The sequence below is a fragment of the Herpailurus yagouaroundi genome, unplaced genomic scaffold (genome assembly GCF_014898765.1).
Source record: "Herpailurus yagouaroundi ecotype Mexico unplaced genomic scaffold, PumYag 186, whole genome shotgun sequence".
NCBI classification, from domain to species: Eukaryota; Metazoa; Chordata; class Mammalia; order Carnivora; family Felidae; genus Herpailurus; species Herpailurus yagouaroundi.
Window position 1 is genome coordinate 46,620,788 of NW_024412417.1, and position 8,518 is coordinate 46,629,305.

Here is an 8,518-nt window from a genome sequence, read left to right on the forward strand (position 1 = left end):
CTGCCTGCATTGCACAGGTGAGCCCTCAAATTATTTCCTCTGAGGCTCAGGGGCCACCCCACAGGCCAGAGACAGACCTGAGACGTGGCCCCAGGCTTCCAGGCCCCTGCCTCCTCAGAGGAGGAGACCAGGAAGGCTTCTGGGAGGAGGTGACATCTGCACTGGTTACCTGGGCAGACTGAGGAGTTAACCGGCAGGTGGCGTAGACCCAGCTGTGCAGGAAAGGCCTGGGCGCTGAGAACCAGGAAACCTGGCCATCGGAAAGAGGAAGCAATCTAGGAGCACAGGTGGGAGCCGTACCCGAGCTGGGACCCCACCCTGCCCAGAACCTCCCGCCCCTCCCACCCTGCCTGCCACACTCTGGCCACGCCCCTCCTCAGTCAGCACTGCCCAGCTCTTGGCTGCTGCTGATGCAGCGATCACCCACCCTACCTCCCAGCCCGGGTTGGTTCTAGGGTGGGCAGGTCTAGCCTGATTTAGGCCAGGGAGAGGCTCCCAGAGGCACCCTTGTGGCTCCCGTGCTCTCTCCTGTCCCTCCACGACCAGGCAGCCTTTTTGCAACCACGAGGGAAGCCCCCCAAGAATGAGGGTGGGGAAGAATCCCAGAGAAGCACAGCCTGAGCCCTGATCGTCCTGTGCCTGGAGTCCACCCTCTCTTTGTGCTTCCTGATGTGTGCGATGGAAGCTTCCTTCCCCGGGAAGCCCGGGTGGTCCTGCTTTCTTCCCCTTGTTCCTCGAAGCGTCCATTACCCACAGGGCCTAGAGCATCTCCTAGAGCTCAAGTCCAGCTGTGCCAGTCCCTGCTTGAAGCCGCTCGGGACTCGCACCCTTTACAAGGACAGCCCATGCTTCCTGGAGGTCCGAAAGGCCCCACGGGCTGGGGTCTCCCGCTGTGGCCTTGGGTCCACCCACGCTGGCCCCTTGACTGTGCCTAAGCACACTGGGCACACATCTGCCTCAGCGTCTTTGCTCCCGCTGCTCCCTTAGCCAGGGACGCTCAGGCTGAACGGTCTTGCCCGCAGCCTCCGCGAGGGCCCCGCTCAGCGTGGTGCGCGGTGAGGACAGCCTGGGTTACATCGCATCCACACGGCCGTGACTCTCAGTGGCCTGAACGGTGAAGACGTGTTTCTCGCTCATGCCACACACCCACTGCAGGTGAGGGGAGAAGGGGTGAGGCTCTCGCTCCCCGTTGTCCCTCCCCGCCCCCCAAGTGACAGGCCGCACCAGCACACGAAGCTGCCTCAACGAGAGGTTCGGCGTCCTGTGCCGTGGGGGAGGAAGCGGGACATCGCCTGCCGGCCCTTCAGTGCTTTGGGCTGGGAGTGCCCTGTCTCTCGAAGTCCACGGCATCGCCTTTTTGGTTGTGCAGGAAAAGCTTACAAAACGTCAGATTAGCTATTTTCAAGTGTACAAGCAGGGTATTGGGTGCATTCCCAGTGTGGTGAGGCCGTCACCTCTGCTGAATTGCAGAGCATTTCCATCACCCCAAAAGGAAACGCTGCCCCCCAGCCCTGGCGAGTGTGCCGCTCGCTGTGTCCATGGATTTACCTGTCGTGCACACCAATGGAGCCCTACAGCAGCCGTCCTGTGTGCTCTGCCCGTGCGTGCAAGGCTCGCCCGTGTGTGCAAGGCTCGCCCGTGCCAGACCAGCGTCCACGCCTGGCTCCTTCTGCCCTGGAGGGACAGGGGGCGGTCACGCCTCTTTCCTTCCGTGATGGACGCCGGGGTCACGCCCACCTTGGGTGGGCGGGAGCAGGGCTCCCTGGCACATGCCTGGGCAGGTTTGGTGGGCGTCCCGTTTTCAGGCCTTGGGGCACGCACCTACACCTAGGCGTCTCCCCGCCACCCGCCGTCACCCGTGTGGGCCGTGGCCCCAGGGCGGATGATCCTCCCCCTCGCCTCGTTCCCTCGGGCCACGTGGCCACTCCGTCATCTCACCCGCTCACGAGAAGAAGGGCCGGGGCAGGCAGGACGCTTTAGAGAGAGCGCACGTTCTCGCGACTTCCACGACGGTATACCTCTCGTCGCTGCCTTTTCTTCTCACTTGGGGGCCCAGTCTCTTCCTGTGCCCGGTTGTAAATCAGGCCGGGGCTCCCAGGGGATGCCTGAACTCGTGGGTAGTACGGAGCCCTGTACACACTAAGTTTTTCCCTGTGTGTCCGTACTTATGAGGAAGTTTAATTTGAGGGGGCTCCTGTACAGTGATTGGGGGGGTGGTTCCTATGCAGTGATTTAGGGGGGCTCCTGTACTCTGATTGGGGGGGCTCCTGTGCACTGACTTGGGGGGGGGTTCCGTACACTGGTTTTCCTCTGCAGCCAGTTGTTCCTGCTGTGCTGTTTCCCACCAGAGAACCGAGGGTGTAGACAGGCTGTGTCAGAGGATGAAGTGTGTTTTGCACGGAGGGACAGACGCTCGTGTCCACCGAGCTCCCTGGCGGCCCTGTGTCACCGTCTCCTCCCTGATGCAGCCGGAGGACGGGACAAGTCCAGGCCTGGCACACAGCAGGCGCTCAACTGAAGCTCACTGAATCACGAATAAAGTCGGAGCGATAATGTAAACCGACTCTGAAGAAAATGCCCCAAGAGGAGTTTCGATGCTGCGGTGCCCGGGGTGGTTGGCTGGCCTCCTCTCTGGCGGGGGCATCTCCCCGCCATTGAAGCTGGAAAAGCCCCCAGCAGGGCTCGCTTACCTCCGAGAACAGGGTGCTCACCACCTTGCCAAGAGTGGGGCCACTTTTGACTTCCTCCTCTGAGCTCCAGGGAAGCGTGGGAGCCCCCCACGCCCATCCCATTCTGAACTCACTCAGTTCTTCGTTACCTTGGGCCATTGCCCCGGACTGACCCCCCCCTCTCGTGGGGTGCCCCCTGAACGTGTCTTCAACACCCAGGCAGGCGTGGCTAAAGCATCGGTGCTGGGGGGTTTTGGGTTTGCACTGGGTCCTCCGTTTCTTTGCTGCTCACTTTGGACGCGTTCTGCCTTCTGAGGCTCAGTTTTCTCCTCTGTTGAATGGGGACCGGAAGAAGGAAGATGAAGCAGGAAATGTGCTCAGTTCAGGGCCTGGCTGAGTACTCAGTAGATGCCGGCTACAACTCCGTCACCGCACCTAAAAGCCCCAACCTGAGCCCTCGAAGGACACCCAGCACCTCACAGCACGCCCCGGTCCTGGGAGTGTCACGTATCCCTGCACCGCTGGACCTGTGCCGGTGTTAATCCCCTGTCTGGGCTGCCCTGCCCACCTTGTTACCCGGACCCCGAGTGTCGGCCTCCCCTGGGGCCCTGCCATCACCTCCAGAGCCTACAGATGGTGACTGGGGGGCCTGGGGCCACTCGGGGTGTGTGTCCGGCAGTGGGTGGGCACCCTTCCTGTGACAGGGAACTCACTACACCGTGAGGCCGTATTTTAAGTCATGGAAGCTTCCTGGGAATGAGGGCTCAGCCTCCCTACAAACTCTACCGCGGAGAGGGGGGTCAGCAACCCAAGGCGGTGTGAGATCCTGAGTGTGAGGAGCCCGGGGTCCCCACTTCTGCCAAGGGGCCACCGCGAGCTCGTGCTCTGGCAGGCCATGCTGCCCCCTGGTGGCCGCCACCTGCAGATGCCGAAGCTCTCCCGGTCTCTGCGTCTGCGGCTCAGTCACTCTGCTCCCGTCCCCGCCAGCCAGCGATGCAGGGGCTCCGGGCAGGGAGTGCGTCGCGGGCCCCGTGGAGAAGACAGACAAACAGACACACAAATGTGGAGGATGGGCGTCTTCAGGCTCGGGGAGGCCTGGTGGGGGCCTCTCACAGTCCCCGGGCTCGGGCGGGCCCTGTCCCGTGGATGCGGGGGGTCCGAGACCCCCGGTTCCGTCAGGGTTCCCTGGCCTGGACCCACTGTTTCCGGGAAGTGTTGTTAATGACCGCCCAGGTCTCAGATCGCGGGGCCCCGCTCTTCCCACAGACACCACGAGAGGGCGTCCGCGAGGCGCGCTGGATCCCAGAAGTGTTTCCCCCTCCCCCCCGCCCCCCCGCCCCCCCCCACCCCGCCTTACAGCTCCGGCTATTGCGGTGGGTGTGGGGGGTCTTGCGAACGCGGGCATTGTGGGTGTCTGGGCCTGTTTGCTGGTGGGAGCCGCGCCCAGGGGGTCCTCCAGCCTCTGGAGGGCATGGCTTGTGCAGTCCAGGAGGTGGTTTTGGGCTGGCGTGCGGGGGGCTCTAGGTGGGGAGCTGGCCCAGCAGCAGGTGCAGGCGGGCCCAGGCCGCGGGGTTGGGTGGGGGACATACCTGGCTGTGGCTGTCCTCAGGGAGGACTTTGCATGCATTGGAGCACTCCTCTAACATTGGCTTGCTGTGCAGCCTCCCCAGCAACGCGTCCTGATTCCCGGACCTGGAGGGCCTCCCCGGGCGCTCCTGACTGCTGTGACTGGAGGGCTGTCCGGGTGGGCTCCCGGCCCCCCCCTCTGCAGCCCCCAGGGCAGCCTGGAGCAAGCACTCAACAGTGCTTGTCAGAGCCAGGGTCTCAAGCCAGCGAAGGGCACAACGGCTGGAACCCCGGGCTTAGCTGGGGACCCTCCTCCCCCAAGCAGGGGCTCCAGGTCCCATGCCCCCAGAGCTCCCACACCCCGCTCCACCCTGGCACTGGGAGGGGGGACCACCTGTCTCCCCCGCAGGGACCTGAGCCCCCTGGTCGGCAGCCCCGTCCTTCCCACACTGACTCGGGGCAGGCCCCTGTGACCCATGGGCGATGGCCACGTGTGGCTCCTGAGGCTCGATTATAAGTGCCTCGATTATAAGCCACCACCTTGCCCCCTGGGATCCCTAGACCTGGGGGAGCCAGCCACTGTGTCGGGAGCACCGCCCCGCACAGTGAGGGACAGGAGCCACGCCCGTGGGCCGCACGGCGGCGGGTGAGCCAGCCTGGATGCAGGTCGCCTCACCTCGGGCGGGCCTCCCACCGTGCAGCCCAGCTGTGACCGCGGCTCACCGGACGGCCCGGCCTGGCCACTCAGAGCTCCTGCCCCACCGACACCAAGAAAGGCCCGGCGATGATTGGCATTTCGGGCTGCCGAGTCCGGGACGACTTGTTCCACAGCGTCGTTGACCGGCGCACGGCTAATACGCTACAAAAGTTGTCATCATTTGAGTCACACGATTGTACTCCTGGACGTTCGGAGGGACAGAAAAGAAACGCCACCATCACTGCTCCTTCCCACACCTGTGCTTCTCAGAGTCCGCTCCGCTTCCTGTTTGGAACGTGGTGCTTGTCTGCTTGCCCCGGTGGCACGGCCTGGGGCACGGGAGGCGTATTCGGGGTGACGCCAGGTGAGGGGGCGGCACGGGGGAGCCAACACACAGGGGCTCTCGTGCTTCTGGATGCCCCCACGACGGTTTGTCTGCAGACAGGAGGCTGGGGCGTGTGCCCGCTGGTGAGGCCCGTCCTGGGGCGTTAACGCCTTCGGGGCTCGGTGCACACCGGGCTCGGGCACCGTCAGGGTGGGGAGGGGCCACGTGTGCCACTGTGGCCGAAACGGCGGGGGTCGGGGGCGTGACGTGGCCACCAGGGCGGCGGCGGCGGGGGGCACACTTCTTCTGTACGTACACCGTGCTCCTGCATGGAACTCCTGCTTTTGCCTGACTTCACATTGACCAACAAGTTCTTTCTTTGCTCGCGTTTGACCCTGGGGCTTGAGGATGACCTTTAGAGGACAGTCCTAAGAATGTTCACTGAGCACCTGCTCGGTGCCGGACGCACGAACCTGGCACTAACGAGCACTCTTCTCCTCTGAGGTCGACACGACCGCCATGGCCCCACTCTCTGGATGAGGAAACTGAGGCGAGGAGGGGTTAAAGCACACGGCCCGCTGGCAGAGGCTCAGAAGTGGAGGCCGGGGCCAGCGGCGCACCTGTTGCCCCCGTGACTGGCTCTTGGCCCCTCCTCGTGGCCCTGCTGCTTCTGGGGCCGGGGCTGTTGGACTGGAGGCCGCTTTCTGGAAATCCACTTAGCACTGACCTCATCTCTGTCCTCCTCGGAGCTAATCTGCTAATCCCGCCCGCCCCCAGCGGCCCCTGCACTGTCTGGATGTTCCTAATACCTTCTCCTCTGCCCACCCCCTCCCTGGCCGGGGGAGGGGGGGGTCTTCTCTGCTCTGCTTGGGGGGAGGGTGGTGGCAGGTCCAGTGACCAGGAGCTGGCGCGGATGGGATCTGTTCCGGGCACCACTGCTCAATCCCCGGGAGGATTCTGGTGGCTGGCGTTCAGGCCTGGGTTCTGCCCCTGCCTTTCCCGTGCATGGTCATCACCTGTTCGGGCCGCGAGTTCTCCTGCATGAGAGGAGGTCAGTTCTGAGCGCCTTCCCCGCTGTGAAGTCAGGATTCTTCCCCACTCTCCCTGTCGCCCGCCTGTCCCCCGCAGTGTGCGGGCTCTGGCCCCCCGCAGACCTGGGTTAGAACCCTGGCTCTGCCTGAAGGGAGCTTCGGTTTCCTAACCCGCACAGTGGTCCTTCTTCCGCAGGGCATGGTGTGTGCTCGCTGGGAGAGTCCCCGGCACAAGGTTGGCGGGGGACAGAGCCTCCTCCCTGCCCACACCGAGGCCACACGGGGGGAGATGAAAGGGACCCCAGCCTGCGAGCCCATGGGGAAGGCCACGCCCCCCACCCCACAGCGAAGGGGGCCAGGATAGAAACTCCCTGAGATTTTGGGCAGGGGAGGAGAAAGAGTCTGAAAACGAGGGGAGGGGTGCAGGTGGCAGGTCAAGCCAAGCATTAGAAACAGATTAACAACTGAAACGGACCTGAGGCCCCAGGGACAATGGGCTGCCTTGGTGGTCGCTGAGACCCCCATTTCAGCGGACGGTTCCTTTTTCCCAGGACCTCAAACCTGGAGCGACCCTAGCTGTTTCCCATTGTTCTCTGCGTGAAGGCACTGAGGACAGGGAACCCCAGCTTTGTGGTTAAACAAGGGGAGGTCTGGACTAAGTCTACTTCTGACTTGCTGTGTGATCTTTGGAAGTTGCTTAACCCCTCTGTGCCTCATCTACAAAATAGGGGAACAACGGTCCCTACCTCGCGGGGCTGTGTGGGGATAAGCTGGTGAACTGAGATTCGAACTCAGGTCTGCAAGGCTCTGTCCTTTGTCCTCCTTCTGACTCTTAAGGAGGCATTGGGGGCCTCTGGGCACAGTCTGATCACCCCATCTATGAATGCGCACACATCTGTGCCGGACGCTGGTGTGAATCCTGGGGACACAGCTGGGGACACAGGTGAGGTCCTCACCCAGACCATGATCGGTGTTGTGTGTAACTGCTTGGTGGGGGGGCTGGGGTGGGGGGGATCTCTGGCAGAGCTGAGTGAGGGGACGGCCAGTGGAGACTGAGCTCTCAGAGGAGATGACAGCTGAAAGGGACAAGATGTGAAGGGCAGCACCACAGGGGTGGCCTGGGGCAAGAGTTTCCATGCAGCAGGAGTAGCAAGTACAAAGGCCCTGGGGTGGGATGGACCCTGACTGTTGGAGGAATAGCATGCAGGTGTTCCATGCTGTGGCAGCTTCGTGGCGAGTGGAGGGAGCCTAGAGGAGCAAGCCCTGGCCTAGTCAGATGGCCTTGGGATCAAGGTGCCACCATGAAGGATTCTGCATGGAGAGGGGAGGGCTCTCACTCTTGCCTTCCAGGGGTCACTGTGGCTGCTGGGGTGGGTGGTCGGAGGGGCATCCTCCCCAGGACGCGGAGATAGTACCAGAGCAAGCCTCCAACCTGGGAGGAGAGGCTGGGCTGAGGGTGGGGCTGGTGCATGGACCGGCATCAGGGGACCCTGGCGTTTCCACATCTACCTCTCTGGTGCCCTCTGTCCTGGGCCCTCTCCCCATGCCACCACTGGCCTGGCCATGAGCTCCCTAGTTAGTGCTGATCCGGAAGGGGACTCCCTCACCAGTCCCCAGGGGGGCACCTTACACATCTCCCCGGAGGCTGGCTGGTGGCCGAAATGGCACAGGCGCCTGGCCGGCCCACGGGGCACAGAGAAACGGAGGAGGGTCGGGCCTCCACCAGCCCTTACAGAGGCAGCTGCCGCTTTCTGAGCAGCTCTGCGTGTGGGCCTGCCCTCGGGGTGCGAGGTCCCGGGGGGCCTGATGACTCCCTCCAGGAGCCCACCTTCAGGGCCCCCCTGGTCTGACCCCAATGCCGCCGCTGGGTGACTGCTATCTAGGCCCCATCCTCCCATCAACCCCGCCCGCGCGTCTGGTGCTCGGCACCTATGGACAAATGGAGACGTCGAGGCATCCGGAAGTTTCGTAAAACCCTTGGCCTCCAGACCCCTTCTCGGCCCCCGCGCACCTCGCCCTCTCCATCCTCACTCGGGATCCAACGGACCGTGACCACTCCAAGCGGCCAGGCAGTCCTTGCCTCAGCCGGCGGGCCCTGCCAGCAGCCAAGGTCAGACCCCGCCCCACCCACCGGCTCGCTCCCCATGGCCACGCCCCTTCCCACCCGGGCGGGGCCTGCGGAGCGCGCGCGCGCGCGCGCGCGGCCGAGGCTTGGGGAGCGCTCTCATTG

The 8,518-nt window shown here is 63.8% G+C and overlaps 1 protein-coding gene and 1 long non-coding RNA gene across 2 annotated transcripts in view; one reads left to right on the top strand and one right to left on the bottom strand.

Annotated features, from left to right (window-relative positions):
* Positions 1–5,113: 5,113 nt before the first annotated feature.
* Positions 5,114–8,411, bottom strand: LOC121043049 (uncharacterized). The gene is made up of 2 exons (XR_005796664.1): positions 8,300–8,411; positions 5,114–6,294 (listed from the first exon to the last, which is right to left on the bottom strand). It is a non-coding gene; the product is annotated as an uncharacterized LOC121043049 (long non-coding RNA).
* Positions 6,201–8,518, top strand: part of PTP4A3 (protein tyrosine phosphatase 4A3) — a 28,223-nt gene continuing 25,905 nt past the window's right edge. The window contains exon 1 of the mRNA XM_040494555.1: positions 6,201–6,308. The gene's annotated coding sequence lies outside the window, so the exon portion shown is untranslated. The remainder of the gene's footprint in view (positions 6,309–8,518) is intronic.